General features: G+C 34.5%; 2 long non-coding RNA genes across 3 annotated transcripts; one reads left to right on the top strand and one right to left on the bottom strand.

Moving 5' to 3' along the window:
* Positions 1–3,601: 3,601 nt before the first annotated feature.
* Positions 3,602–6,865, bottom strand: LOC142614745 (uncharacterized). 2 transcript variants are annotated; one of them, XR_012840534.1, is made up of 4 exons: positions 6,731–6,865; positions 6,249–6,355; positions 3,996–4,048; positions 3,602–3,904 (listed from the first exon to the last, which is right to left on the bottom strand). It is a non-coding gene; the product is annotated as an uncharacterized LOC142614745 (long non-coding RNA). The 2 variants fall into 2 exon arrangements; XR_012840535.1 differs by lacking the exon at positions 6,249–6,355 and having other exon boundaries at positions 6,731–6,859.
* Positions 6,440–8,895, top strand: LOC142614744 (uncharacterized). Its single transcript, XR_012840533.1, has 3 exons — positions 6,440–6,827; positions 7,316–7,466; positions 8,669–8,895. It is a non-coding gene; the product is annotated as an uncharacterized LOC142614744 (long non-coding RNA).
* Positions 8,896–16,524: the final 7,629 nt, after the last annotated feature.

Here is a 16,524-nt window from a genome sequence, read left to right as displayed (position 1 = left end):
GCTATATTATTTACTGGACAATTTCAACTCTCTCTCTCTCTCTCTCTCTCTCTCTCTCTCTCTCTCTCTCTCTCTCTCTCTCTCTCAATAATGAAAACTATAGTACATTGATGCTAATGAAAGCATATAATATAACACTCCAAAAAAATTAAAGTAAATGAGTTATTTATTTATTTGGATGTATATGGCTAGCCAAGGATGCGCTACATGTCAACATTACTCAGTTACAAACTTAGTTGCAAAATTTATACAAACTTCTAAGCTAGATATTTTGTAGACTAATAAAGAGTTAGGCTTCCCATAAAAAAAAAAAATTAAAAAAAAAAAGAGTTAGGCTTGGATTCAATGCACTAGACCTGTTGAGATAATGACACAAAATACCATCATAACGATTCCAATGTACAATGGCATTGGACAAGCTTTGCCCACTTATATATACTTAGTTAACTTCTTTATTTTTTATTTTTTAATAAAAAGAAGAAAAAAGAAAAGAAAATTTAGGATTCATTTAACCCATTATGAATGAATTAATTTGGATAACTAGTATTAAGGTTGTTCATAGGTTGGTTCATGTCAGGTTTGTGCCCAACCCGCAATCAACCTGATCAGATTGGTTGGGGAACTTCCAAACCCGCAGCTGACCCGTAAGGGTATTGGTTTGGTCAATTCGAATTTATGTCGGGTGGTGGTTGTGGAAACAACAAAGGAGTCGTCTGCTAGTTTAATTTTGCAAGGCCTAGGAACCATGAATATAGCATCCTTTCGAGGAAAGAGCACTGATCTTACTACTAAAGTATGGGTTTGAAGTTTAGGTACGTCCTTGGGAAAGTGTCCAATATTGTTTATCTAACTCATGCACACGCTAGCATACATCTAACAATCAACATGGCATCAAACATTCCTAAACAAACACCTATCATACTTCCTTCATGCTATATCATAACCCAAGCCTAGCATACATCTATCATGCTTCACAAAACATCCTAACATACATCTAGCATGACATCTCATATCAAGGCAACAAACAAATCATGGTAGAAAATGAAGCAGCAAACAAACCATGTTATAATACAAAGCATGACACTTACATATACATGTTCATCAAAAGAAAGGTAAGGTTTTTAGAACGAACAAATGCATGTTCATATGAATGCATGACTTACCTCACTTACCTTACAACATCACAGCACCTATGGCATCGATGAATGGACATATGAATGCATGTTCATGGTATTTAAAAAAAGAAATAAGAACAAACCCTAATTTTGACTTGTTAAAGGTAAACCAACAACCAACATGTGAAACAGAGACTCAAAACTATATACAGATACATGGGGGATCAAAGCAGGAGTATAGCATGTGAAATGAATAAAGAAAACAAAGCAAAACATAAATTAAGGTTTTTCAAAAAATGACTTGTGTACACATACAGAAGCCGGCATACACAGGCCAAATACTTGCTTGCGTAGCATTTGACCTGTGTACGCATGCATAAATCATGCGTGTGAAGGGTTGTTCAAAAAATCCTAACCCAAAAACAAGGCAATACTTAAAATTGTAAATCTAACACCCTAACATGCTTTAAAAACATAAACAAGACTAAACCTAGGCTAAACAAACATGTTATAACATAAACAAAGTAGATAAACAAGATTAAAACAAAACTAGAGGCAGAAAAGAAAGGAAAGTTTGAAATATATACCTTAAAGCAAAAAGCTCCTAGGTTTGATTTTTTATTGTTCTCCTCAATTACATATATTCACAACCACAAAAAAATGATTAGTAAACTTCAAAACTTGAGGATCAAGGCTAGAATAGGTTCCAATCAAATAAAATTGACTTGAGGTTGTTTTGTGAAAAATTCCATTTTTTATTCAATATTTCTAGCGAACCTTAAGTTTTTTCCCTTAGGATTTCTGTGTGTTTGTGAAAAAGTACCATATATGGCTATTTATATTGTGAAAACTAGGGTTTAGAATGGCTTCCAAACGATGAGGGATTCATTCCAAACCTCAGCATTAATGCAGAAAACTTGCCCTTTTATGTCTCTAAAACTCTACCTGCGTTTGCAAGCTCGTGCCTGCGTACACATGCTTAAAGGCCGTGCACACAAGTTCATGCCTGCATACATAGGCCGAGGGCTTTCTTTGGCCTTTCTTTTCTAAAAATAGATTTTTTTGCTCATTAAGAAGTTAGATTTTCCATTTTAACACCTCTCAAGTCAATTGGCAATCTGATTAGGCCCTAAACTAACCTTGGATATTAGAATTTCGGCATCATTAGGGAACGGGGGCCCAAGTTGTAAGGGGTACAATACGGTGTCTATAGTGGTTGGTTTTGGGTGAAGTCGAAAACCACTGAAAAGCAACGAGATTCCAACATCTCTTTAGATTCGAGAAGATCTTGCCAAATCCGCCCAAGATCCAGTGAGATCTGGCGAAGATCTTGTCAGATCCGGAGAGAGATTTTCACGAATTCGTGTAGAGAACTTGTCGAATTTGATGAATTTTTGTCAAATTTGGTGCATCTTCGCTGGATCTAGCTGTGTTAGTCATCAAAATCAGTTGTATCTAGCTGGAAAAGTCACCGAAAAGTTTGAGAAATTGTCAGAATTGATGTATTTTAGTCGAATCAGGTTCATGGGTTTTGGAGGAGGAGACCTGCAACTGACTTGCCAGCATTGGGTTTTTGAAGGTCCGAATCTACGTCTGACCACCGAAGCAATCGAATCGAATGGCAATGGGTCGGATGGGGTTGGGTTTGGCTGGTTAATCAGGTGGGTTGGACACCTCTAATTAGTATATTTTGCTGCAGAGGATCGAAATTTTTTTTCTTTGAAAAGTCAAAGGATCGAAAGTGGATCTTATAAACCTTGAAAATGATACGAAAGATATCTTGGGCTTATTTAATATTTCCTAGTCATGTTTCTAGCTTATCTTTTTATAGTATCTCCAAGTCTCCAACTCCAAGTCACATTTCTTCTTTTAGATAGTATTAATTTATTCGACAAAAACACAAACACATACGCATTGACGCTCACACAACTAATGTAAAATAGACAGATTGAAGGATAGTGTTATTTAATTAGTCCACCACCATTGCTTATGTAACCTTTATGCCTTTTCTTTGTTCATTTTTCCCACTCTTTTTTTTTTCCCCTTCTTAACAACTAAAAGTGGTTATAGGTTTATATTATAAACACACAAAATATCTATACATTATAAAAGAAATTTACGTTGCTAGTACAATGTAAAATAAGAATTTTCCATTTAACTTTTACTCTTATTCGTATATAGTTAATACGTCTCTTATTTAATTTAAAGAATATCTGGTATTTTACACTGTGACTAATGTGAAAAGGAGGACAGACATGCATGGCAGTGCAAAAGACAGAGAAATTCCGCGGTCACCAACTTCCACCGAGTAATAAAGAAATGATTGATCCAAAGTTTCAAAATAGACTCAGCAATCCGCATATTTAATTACATATAGTCTATTTAAGCATTCATAATATTTGTTTCTCCAAACAAAAAAAGAAAAAAGCATTCATAGTATTCTATATAAAATAAAATAAAAAGCATTCATAGTACAAATTGCTCTCCTGGATAGTTCTAGATCTCATCCTATGTTAGGTCAGCTATGTTAGATCATTCTGTTTTATTATCTTATTTATTCTTTGTTTTAGTTTATTCAAACAAATTGTGATAAAACATTATAGATAAATGAACAATATGATGTTATTCCAGAGTTTGTTTCTACTACAAACTTCAAATCAATCCAATAATTTATCATGAACATTCTGATGCTTTGCAAGGTTGGTACACTGCATATGTATTTGAAATTGGTAGCACAAGTGGGAGATTCTACAGTTTCGTAATTGATTATTTCAATCATCTAACACAATCTGCAACAAAAAATTTCAAAAGTAAGGAATAAGAAGGCATAACTTATTATTAATTGCCATAAAGGAGAAGAAATGAAGACAATAAGCTAACCTGATTGAAGACAAACTGGGCTATATCCATGCATTACCCTGATAGTCTTCAACCTATACATAATGTTTAACTCTGGTAAATCATTAATCCGATAAATAGATGTCATCTAACACACACTCTCATGAGATTATATCAATCAATTTCTTCTAATGAAAAGAAAGGTCTGAGAAGGTCTATTTATAATTAAAATTGCTTAGGATTCATTACTCTTTACGTCTATGAATGTATATATCACAACAGCATGCTTTGTGCAAATGTTGGCATGCAAATAAAGAATGGATAATCACCAATTTGATTTCTTACCATAATTTCAAGGTGCATTTATATAATGTTTCCATGTAAAATACACTATTTAACATAAATGTAAGGGCACTAATTATGTTACCAAGTATATTTCCAAAGCATTATCATATATTGGATTTTACTTACCGAAGTAAATTGTATGCATTTAATATCATTAAGTTTGTTAGAATGATACAACATGAAATGACAAATAATTTTTTTTTTTATAGTTTTCATTGTAGCTAGTCACTAACCCGTATAAGTGTAATGCTTGAAAAAAATAATATAATATTTTTTTCTCTTTTTTTTTTTTTTTTTGTCTAGGTATGAAATTTAATAATTTTAATAGTTATAAATATACATTTATTATGATTACATTTGTATATAAAACTATATATTTTAGCATTATTAAATATTTATTAAAGAAAATATGATGTATGAATATTCTATCTATATATCGTATATATATTCTACTTGTCAATGTTAAATTTGTTGTTCTATGAGAGTGGAATTAACATAGTTCGTTTAGAACGAAAAATCCTTAATAACTATTAATTTACTATATAAATTATTATCATCTAATATTGGAATATATAATTGTTAATTCTAGATTAACCTTAAAAATTTTGTACTTGATTCACAAATATGATTTTTTTTAGAAATATTTATTTTTGAGGAATATAGTTATTTTGTAATGGGTGTACATCGAATTTAGATATCTTAGATCATAACACCTTGAACCTTCAACCGACAACTAATATTCATAAACATAATTATACATGAAGCGCGTAAACTTTTAGGTTTTACTCTTTGCTACACTCAATATAAAAATGTGTCTTCTCAAAAAAAAAAAAAATATATATATATATATATATATGTATGTATGTATGTATGTATGTAAATCCTAACTTTATATGGCAACTTACATATGCTCTCATATTATCGAAGAGCTTATAAAAACTAAAATACAGTCAACCTTGTACCGAGACTACTAACTACTTAAGTGTAGATAACCACTTAGGCCACATTTTTTAGCTGCGTTTTACAAAAACGCAGTTTCAAGGTCAGCTTTGAACCGCATTTCTGAAAAACATAGCTCCACCCTAGACGTATAGCTGCGTTTTAAAAACGCGGCTATAGACCTCCCCTGAAGCTGCGTTTTTAAATGTTTAAGCTGCATTTAAGTTGGTATGACTGAAGCTATGTTTTTAAAAAATGCGGCTCTCCACCACATTCTTCCAGAACTTTTTTTTTATTCAATATATCTGGAGCTCCGTGTAAGAAACGCAGCTTAAGAGATGCTTAGAGATGCGTTTTAATAAACGCAGTTCTAAGCATTTGTGGAGCTGCGTTTAATTTTTAATAAACGCAATTCTAAGCATTTGTAGAGCTGCGTTTACTTAAACGCAGTTTAAGAGTCTGTTTGGATAGAATTTGATAGGGGAATAATATAGCCTATCTCCAAGTCGTCCATAAAGGTCGTCCATAGCCCACCTACTACCATAAACACCCTCAGAAACTTACCTACAAGTGCCTCGTCCAGGGAAGAAGAACTCAAGACGAGGTACGCACCATCAGAGTGATGCACTCGTCCAGAGTGTCGACATCCTCGTCTTGAGCAAATTCACCCGTTAGACGAGGCAGCCCCCGCGTGTGAAACAAAGCACGCCCAACTGAGGAACTCAAGGACGAGGTTGTCACACTTAGGAAAATCTCCAAATGAGATATGATAATCCCTTATCCCACGCGTAACCGCCAGGTATCCGTTGTGAAACAAGAGCATAACTTCCAGACGGTTATGCAAGTTACGTTTGATTTCTATCTCTCCTTGAAGCCAGGAGAAGTTCCAATTTTGGTAACCGCCTATGATAACACTATATAAAGGCTGTTTCAGACAAACCCAAGGTATGTTCATTTTATTACTCCAAAAAAGTTGGAACTCAGATTACTTAGAGGAAAAACTAACTTTACCATCGGAGGATTTTTGGCCGGCAGCCCCGGTCGCCTTTGATACGCTTTTCTTTCTTTTTCAGGCCGTAGAAAGAACCAGTAGTCCTTTCAAGTCCGAAGCATCCAACCTACTGATTTTCTTGGCATCATCAGAATTTATTGCTAAAAACTAAAAACTAAAAATACTGTAACAAAATAATTTTTAAATGTGTGAATAATATTGTGAGATTTATTTTTAATATTTTTTTTTCTAAAAAAGTACTTATAGGTCTCATGAACAGTGCGTGAATAATGCATAAATAGTAGATCTGGTCTTCCGTACAGTAACTTCATGTACATAAACAGAAACCGTTACTATTCACGCGATGAAGAAAAAAATAAAAAAACTGAAAACGCAACAGTGAAACGTTTATCCAAGGCTGGAGCTGCGTTTGATTAACCGCAGCTTAGGTTTAGTATAAACTTTTTTTTTTTTTTTTTTTAAAAAAAACCCTGTCTCTCACCTTCTCTCTCACTCTCTCCCTTTGACTCCCAAACCCTCAAGCTCGATTGCCGCCACCGACAAAGCCTGTCTTGCCGTCGATCTGCTAACTATTCAAGGTATATCTCTCTCAATGTTTCCTTCTCTTCTCTCTCACTCTGGTCGGTGGTTTTCGGATGGTCTGTGATGGTGGGGTTGATCTGGGTTTGTGGCGGTTTGTGGTGTGGGTTGATCTAGGTTGTGTGGTGGTCTTTGATGTGGTTTGGTGGTGTGGGTGTGGGGTTTTGATTTGTGTGGGAGTGGGTTTTGGGTTGGTGGGTTGCGGCGAGTCTAGGTCGTGGTGGGTTGTGGTGGCATGGGGGTTTTGGTTTTGGTTGGGTGGGTTCTGATGGTGTTGCCGTGGTGGTGGGGTGGGTTGTTGCCGTGATGGTGGTTGTTGATTCAACGTGACTCTGGTTGTGAGACTTGTGGCTGTTTTTTTTTTTTTTTGTTGATTCTTAGGGAAAACGTGACATGAACTCTTTTAATTTTTAAGAGTAAAATGTCGGTTGATTGGTTTTGGTTTACATTTGTGAACTATGAGCTAACTTATATGTGGTCTTAGCAGAATAGGTACAGAGCATGAAAAATATGGTTTTGAGTTAGGAAGTTTACGTCCAATGAGATATGGACAAATTGCAGAGTTGCTCAATGGTATTGCTAAGAGATTTGGTTGGGATAAAATAATGGAAGGTGACAATGTCATAGGACTCAAACAGGTAAATTGCTTCTTTTTTACTATCTGAGTTTCATTTTTTTTTTTTTTTTGATGGGATCTGAGTTTCATTTTAGTTAATACAAAGGATACAATTATACTCACAATTTAAAATGGTTTCTCTCCATGTCAAACATCAACATGCTTTCAAATTCCCCTCTGTGTTTATTGTAAAAATTGAAAATCTATGGGTAAATTATTCCTATTCCTATTCCTATTCCTATTCCTATTCTTATTCGTATTCCTATTCTTATTCTTATTCTTATTCCTATTCTTATTCGTATTCGTATTCGTATTCGTATTCGTATTCGTATTCTTATTCTTATTCTTATTCTTATTCTTATTGATTCGGTTTTGTTTCAGAAAGCATTGATTCGGTTTCAGATTAAAAATTCATATTGATTCGGTTTTGTTTCCAGAAAGCATTGATTCGGTTTCAGATTAAAAATTCATATTGATTCGGTATTCTTATTCAGAAGGCATTGATTCTTTCAGATTAAAAATTCATATTGATTCGGTTTTGTTTCAGAAAGCATTGATTCGGTTTCAGATTAAAAATTCATATTGATTCGTTTTTGTTTCAGATTAAAAATTCATATTGGAAATTAATTAATATTCACTTGAGCTCAAAAAGGCATTCATTGCATTGATTCGGTGGATTGCTTTATTCTTAAATTGCGAAAATTATATCTTGCACCCGGCATATATGCCGGGTGAGGATATACCGGCTCAATTCACCAATCAAATTCAAAAAGGCATTCATTTCATTGATTCGGTGGAAAGACTTTTGCTTCCTTCTTACTTATCTCTTGTGTTGTTCTCCATTTAAATAGCCCATAAACTTAGATTGATATTGATGAGAAGCGCACTGGCATGATTCCCTTTGTCTTCAATGACTCTTTTGGGTTAGTTAATTTTATTGTCACTTGTAGAAGATAGCAATCTATATGTTGACATTGCTTCATTTTGTGAGAAAAATAGATCAATAAGGCTAGTTTGTTTCAACAAAAACTTTTTTTTTTTTTTTTTTTTAATATAACTCGCTTTCATGTGTTTGTTTGCAACTTGCAACCATAAAAATTAGTTGGCAAACATTTTTCAAGGTTAGGTTTCAATAATATTTTTTTATGATTCTTATATTGATATGAATACAACTTTTATTAATAGCACAATTAATTTAAACATTTTAAAATTTTCTTTATGCAGGTTTGTGCGCTATATTGATTATGCACTTGATGTTCCAATGGTTTGTGCTTATCGGCAAAAGAAGTACAAAAATTAATTTGAAATAGCATCTGCTATACAAAAATTACTGTTTACCATCAATTCCAAATAATAATGATTGGTTTTTTTTTTTTTTCTGTAAGATTTGAACATAAGTTCCTTAATTGATGAGAAGATAAAATCATAAAAATCATATGTTCCATGCTCAACTATATTCTCTATCACACTTTGTCACACGTCCGATTTATTGTTTCGCATAAAGTATGGTAAGTAGATTCATAGGGGCGGAACTACGTTAACAGTAGGGGCTCCTAAATATGTTGAAATTTTTTTATAATAGGTAAAATATAAGACCCCAATCCTTTTTTTTATTAGAGCTCCCCCACTTAGATATAGGTAGGATTTGTATGACAAACACAACTAGTGCTAGATTAATATTATAACATAAATCTTTTAGTTAAATATGTGGTACCACTAATCTAATATAAAAAAAATCTAATACACGTGTCAAAACTAACGAATTTATCTCTGTGTTTGACAATTGGAGAAGCAAATCTTGAATTGATATTTGAAAATTCATTAATGCAGAGATTAGTGCCAAACAAATATTTTTGGTTTCGTCTCATGAAATAGAACATTCAAGACTTTACTAATTGAGTTAATTATAACCTATTATGTGAGACTCTAAACACTACTAGTTGAATAAAATTAGAGTTACTAAGAATTGAACCCTTATGATAGAGCCACCATTTCTTTGGCAGTGAAACCTTTTTTTGAGAAGGCATTGATAAGGCGGGAAGCGGGTAGTACTTGCTGTGGCAGAGTCTCTTTTGCCCAAATCAACAGTCCAAGACCAAATGGGTGTACTCAGTTGAATTAAAACCAATAATATGATGAAGATAAGATCAAAAGAACAAGGTTTTAATAATAAACAAACTCTGGTCTATAACCACAACTTATTTTTAACTTATTTAATTTATTTGATTTATATACAGTATTTTAAAACTTGACTTTTTCTATGTAACATTATACTTTCTCTAGTTTATCTTTAAAACTAAATAAACTCAAGAATATAAACTCCTCACAGGATCACCTAATATTATGGGTTTAAAATAATAAGTAATGTTGATATCTTTTAGCATTTATTATTATTATTATTATCTTTAATGGGTGATAGATTAGGAACAATCCTGGTATTTCACCCAACAAAATGCTGATAATGAGTCATGACAATGAAATTAATTGCTGCGTTATAGGAAGGGCTTATAGTATATTTGAAAACTGTAAACTTGTATGGCTGAAAAAAAGGAGCACATGGCACACTCACATTCACAGACTCATATTGATCAATACAAGATAAAGTTAAAATGAAGCTAGCACACTCACTGTATTTTTCAGTTTATATGGTGCTAGGTAGCATTTTTTTCTAATGATAAATTTTATTTGAAAAAGAAACCCCAAAGGTTATCTCTTGTAACAGAGTAAACCATAACTTATAATTTTTTTTTTTTTTTTTCATTTTAAACCCTATACTTTATAAACCATGCAGTTTTCTAAACACTATGTTCATATATATTAAAACCCACAAGAGCATTCACATCAGTTCCTTCATTTTACACATTCACTTTTACACTAAAAACCCACTTTTTCTATTTTACACATTTAATTTTACAAAATACTCATATCAGTTCATCTATCCTACCACTCTTTTTAATTAAATAATCAATTTTTTTTAATTTTTTATTACTTTCCCAACTACCTGATATAATAGCGTGCTCTCTCTCTCCCAACTCAGTTCTGATTTTTGCTTTCTCTCTCTACACCCATCACTCAAACTCTCCCTTTGCCTCTCGATCAACTCTCCCTCTCCCTCTCCCTCTCCCTCTCGATTAACTCCCTCTCCGATCACGAGCTCAGATCACCTCTCCCTCTCCGATCCACATCTCAGATCAACCCTCCCTCTCCAATCCACCTCTCAGATCAACTCTCCCTCTCCGATCCACAATCCGCGGCTCCGATCCACAATCCGCTGCTCCAATCAACGATTCGCGGCTCCAATCCACAATCTGCGGCTCCGATCCATGATTCGCTGCTCCGATCCACGATCCGAGGCTCTGCGTTTGTGTATCTCTGTTTGTGTATCCGATCCACCTCTCAGATCAACTCTTCCTCTCCGATCCACGATCTGCTACTCCGATCACTGATCTGATCCACGATCTACTGCTCCGATCAACGATCCGCTGCTCTGATCAATGATCCGCGGCTCCAATCCACGATCCGTGGCTCCGATCTACTATCCGCGGGCTCCGATCACGATCCACGGCTCTGTGTTTGTGTATCTCTGTTTTTTTTTTTCTTTTGAGGAAGTGTATCTCTGTGTGGGTGTGTTTGTGTGTGGGTGAGTTTGTGTTTGTGTGCATCTGAGGAAAAAGAAGAAGAAGAAGATGAGGAGTTGAATTTTAACTAACTAGGTTTGTTGAGCACGGAAAGAAGAAAGAGAAAAAAAAGGAGCGAACGAAAATGATAAAATAATGGTATAAACGAGTTACAGTAACTGTGTTAATATACACGGTTACTGTAGCTCGGGATGAATTTACAAAGTTTTAGACATTTTTAAACCCATTGATATAGGTGTTTTTTTGCTCAAAATGTATAAGATTGATAGTTATATTTATTTTAAAAATTTTTACATCTACTGATATGAATGCTCTGAATGAAGCCAACACGAGCTTGGCTTAGCTGGTAACCTTCGGACATTAACTTACCTAAAATTCAAATTCCGCTGCTAGGAGGTGTCTATCAGTAGGCATCCATATGAATTGACTGCATTAAATAAGGATGATTTTTAACCTAATTGCCCAACCCGAGGTTGATGTAACCTAGCTAATCCCTATCCATGTTTACCCCAAAAAAAAAAACCATAAATGGATGGTCAAAGGTGGGCTTTTTCATTTGGTTGTCAAAACTCAAAGCATATGATTGGGTCCACTCTACATATCTATTTGTAATTTTCCTTTTTCCACGCGACACAAGCTCTCTCTCTCTCTTCATGTAGTTGTCAAAGCCATAAAAGTCAAAAAAACATATCAACAGAGCCGCAACAGGTGGTCAATGAATATGGCCACCATTCCACTACCATCAACTTTCACCTCTCATGGCGGCGGTGGCAAACTCTGAAGAAAGTTTCTTCTTCTCTTGAGTCTTGAGAGAGTCACACAATACGTATTAACACGAAAAATGGAGGGGTTACTGTCTTACTGAAGCTCTTCGAAGTAGAGCACAAGAACCCATCGTAAGAGCCTTTGAGACGATGGAGAACGATCAGCCGTCTCCCCCCGCCGGCGCTTCCGCATGGTAGTCGATCTCGGCATGTTTCAAACTAGCGCTTAGATCTAAGTTTAGGGCCTGTTTGTTGCTCCTAAAAAAACAAAATGCAAAATTGTTTTCTACGTCTCAACCAACTCAAATTGCACCGAGTACGGATTTTGAAAACTATTTTCTGAAAGATATGATTAACTGTGCTTGTTCGATTAAATTCAGATTTGTTTATGTGGGGATAGGTGTTTCATTTTCTGTTTCAGATTTGTTTATGTGGGGATAGGTGTTTCATTTTCTGTTTTCCTTTAGTTCTTGTTTGGCCGCTGAGAAAGAAAAAAAAAATTGTGAAATGGCCATTACAGAAGATAATAAATCAATTTAGTACTCTTTTACGTTATTGTCTGGCCTAGAATTTAACTTTCCTTTATTTTTCTCTATTTTCTCTGCACTTAAACAGATTTGATACGAAGTAGATAAGAGAAAAAGAATCAAAATCTGGAATTCAGTAATATCGAATTTCATCGCTTAAGAAAAAGACTAAGCCTTTTGATATATGAAAGGTGGTGCACCTAAAAAAACACACACACCAGTTGAACCAAAAAGTGAAAATTCTTACATATATGTCAGCTAATGGTTCTTCCTCTTCTTTCTCTGAATACTGCTATATAAGTGTGTGTGTATATGTGTGTGTATATATATATATATATATATATTATAGTAACAAAGAAAAGAAAGGGTGCACAAAACACATCGGGGCTAGGTGATGGAGGTGTCAGCATGAGCCTGGCTGTGGTGCCGGTGCAGGGGCGGCGTTGCGATTTGCTAAAGTCTTTGTTGAAGCTGGGATATAGGTTTCCGGACTTGGAGCTGATGGATGAGTATAACCCTTTAGAAGCTCTCGGCGCAGCAAAGGTGAATCACTAGCGAAGGCCTTTTCGCTGATCTGGGTGTCGCCTGTGGTCGCAGAATTAGGAACAGGCAGAGAGATTGGAGGGACTTGAGCTTGCAGTGAATCTAAGACCTGGTTTTTCTTCATCATATTCGTAGCCTCGCCCTTATGTGCAGGCATGCTTATCAGTAAAAGCGCCTGTGTGACTAAGACTAAGAGAAGCATATTCCGAGAAAATAGCATTTTCAGTGGAAGAGATGATCTCGAAAATTGTGTGAAGAAAATGGGGGCGTATTGTTATGGTGTGTGATCAGCTGTGACCCCATAAAAGCCTTTAAATAATATGTTTGGAGATAAGAGATCTCTCAAACAGCTGTAAATGGGGGCCAATGCAGTTTCTGATTGCCGTGTATATGTCTTTACACATGTCTTCTAGATGGAAAATCTTGAAGTCGACTTAGGTTTTTCCACTAGAAGTTTACTCTTGGTTTACGTGCTATGGACAGGTTCAATGAATCACTCTTTAGCCTAAATTTCTGTGCTACGGACAGGTTCACCGATTCGTGCTTATCTATTCAACTACCAGTCTACCTCCCAGATACTTCCCAAGTCCACTTATCAATTCGGACAATTTGTGATACGCGCATGATGTAGTGGGACCATTCTAGAAGACTTGCAGGTCGTATGTTACACATATGATGTAGGACTTAGATGGGGTTAGAATTCTCATGAGTAAAACGAAGAGGGTTGATTTCCAATGGGAAACTTCTAAAATCAAAACACTAGACTACCTTTCTATATTACACACATGATGTAGTGACTTTAATGGGCTTAGACTTCTCCAGAGTAAAAGGAAGAGCATCGTAGGCTATAAATGAGGTAAACTTTGTTAAGTGCTTAGTGTCTAAGTTTGGCTCGATAATGAATACAAAATTTTTAAACTTGGCTAAAGCTTGAACCAAGCCTATAAATGATGTCTGAGCTCAAGTTCATCAAAAATCTATAACCTTGAGTTTGTTTTAGTTTGATTCATTAGTCAAGATGAACTTGAGCTTAATATCAAGCTCAATATCAAACTTTTGAACTTGAGATCCAACATAAGTATATTATTAAATCTCATATCAAGCTTGTTATCAAGCATATTTAGTTTGGACAAGTAATCTCAACTCCTAATTACTTCAAGTCATAATAACTTATGAGTCTAATTGTCAAGCTCATATCAAGCTTATTACTATGTTTATAAACGAGTTTAGGCTCAACTTATTTTGTATTGCACCCTAATGTTCACGAGCCTGTTCATGAACAACATTTTTTGCTTAGGCTTAACTTATTTATTAAATAAGGATAAAATTGAGGTTTAAGTTTAGCTTGTTTATAAACAAACAAACATGAATAAATTTTTTATTGAACTAAACACAAATTTTTTTATGAACAATTTGGTTCATTTACAATCCTAATGAAAAGTGTCCATTCTCATTAGGATATGTCTAAAAACAAAACGCAAAGGAACACATTTTTAATTTTTTGGAAATTTAAATGGGAAAGTGGAAATTGTTGAACAACAATTTAGGCTGTGTAGCTAGGCGACTTTATTTTTATATATATATATATATATATATATATATATATATATATATATATATATAATATCAACTTTAATTTTGTAAATTTTCTTTATGACCTTAAGATTAATTGGGTGTGAAGACACGCAAAATAGGCGTGGTATGTGATCTTAGATGCCATGTCACACGTGAGATCCATTTTTATCAAATGTAGAATATTTGTGGGAAAGGAGTATTTGATATAATTAATTTGGGTTGCTTGTGAGATGTATATGTCCATCAATTGGTTATGTTTGATTCAAGCCGGGCCTTTACACCCTCATATTTAGGTATTGCCCAAATAGTGAAACATTAAAAATTATTTGTAAGGATTTTTCTTCCCTTGCAAATAAGGATGGTCATGGGTACCCATACCCAACCCAATTAATTTATCCATAGATATTCGGTTATCTTATCCAATTAGTACTCATACCCAATTGTTACCCGGTTTATTTACCTACGGATATTCATACCCTACCCAAACTCGATTTCTATAAAATCACCAAATATGCCCAAAAACCATTAAACTGACCAAAATATTCTCAAAATCTCTAAAATGAGCAAAATACACATGAAACCTCTAAAATAACCAAAATACTCTTGATATCTCTAAAATCATCAATTATGCTCAAAAACCACTAAAATTACCAAAATCTCTAAAATGAGCAAAATACCCATGAAACTTCCAAAATGATCAAAATACCCCCCAAAATCACCAAATATGCTCAAAAACCACTAAAAACTACCAAAATACCCCCCTAAACCTAAGAAATGACCGAAATACCCTCGAAACCTAAAAAATGACCAAACTACCCATGAAACCTAAAAAATTTCCAAAATACCTCCGAAACTTTAAAATTACCAAAATACCCCCTAAACCTAAAAAATGACTGGAATACCCCCGAAACCTAAAATTTGACTAAAATACCTCTGAAACATAAAATTACCAAAATACCCCCTAAATGTAAAAAATGACTAAAATATCTTTAAAACCTAAAAACTGACCAAAATACCCCCGAAATTTAAATTACCAAAATATCCCCTAAACATAAAGAAAATGACCGAAATGTCCTCAAAACCTATAAAATGACCAAGATACCCCCAAAACCTATAAAATGACAAAAATGCCCCTAAAACCTATATGATGATAAAAAATACACCCTAAACCTAAAAAAAATAACCGAAATACCCTCAAACCTATAAAATGACCAAAATACCCTTAAACCTTTAAAATGACCAAAATATGCCCAAAACCTTTAAAATGACCAAAAGTAACCTCAATGTAGACACCACATTTTGTACTCCTTATGACTCAGGTCCCTGTCCCCTAATGATGTTAGAAATTTAAAGCCCAAAGTTGGTTTAAAGCCCAATCAAATGAAAATTGACTTGAGGAAAGTGTTTATGGAAAATATAACTAATTTTTGAACTAATTAAACTATTTTTAGAAAAGAAAGGCCATGAAAGTCCTAAGGCATGCGCATGCATACATGCATATGCATATACGTGCATGTGTGTGCATGCTAAGGTTCTAGATACTATGAAAGGAAAGGTTTTCTGCATTAAACTTGTTTTGGAATGAATCTTACATCATCTAGGAGCCGCTCCAAACCTTTTTTTCGACTATATAAAGCCATAAAATGTACTTTTTTCAAAGAGGAGGAATTGCAATGGTAAAACACATAAGATTCACTAGAAAATAGTGAATCAAAGAATTGAATGAGGGGAATGGTCAAAATCAAGTTCTAAAGAGTTCTAGTGTTGAGGTAGGAGAAAATAGTAAAATAACATTAATTTTCAAACAATATAATTAGTAGTTAAGGTTTACAAACTATAAATCGAGGTGGGCTGAGTGCCCAGGCCGCGTGCCCAGGCAGCGCTCCCCAGGCCGCGCGACCCAGGTGGGCTGAGTGCGTTCGTTTTTTTTTTTTTTTGGTGGTGGGTTTTGCTCTGGGAATGGATGGAGGCAGAGGAAATTTTTTTTGGTTGTAAATCGAGTCTTAGAGACTCGATTTCCAAGTAGTCGCCAC

This window comes from Castanea sativa, chromosome 11 (genome assembly GCF_040712315.1).
Source record: "Castanea sativa cultivar Marrone di Chiusa Pesio chromosome 11, ASM4071231v1".
NCBI classification, from domain to species: Eukaryota; Viridiplantae; Streptophyta; class Magnoliopsida; order Fagales; family Fagaceae; genus Castanea; species Castanea sativa.
Note: the sequence above shows the minus strand (reverse complement) of the source record. Positions and strands in the feature narration are given on the sequence as shown.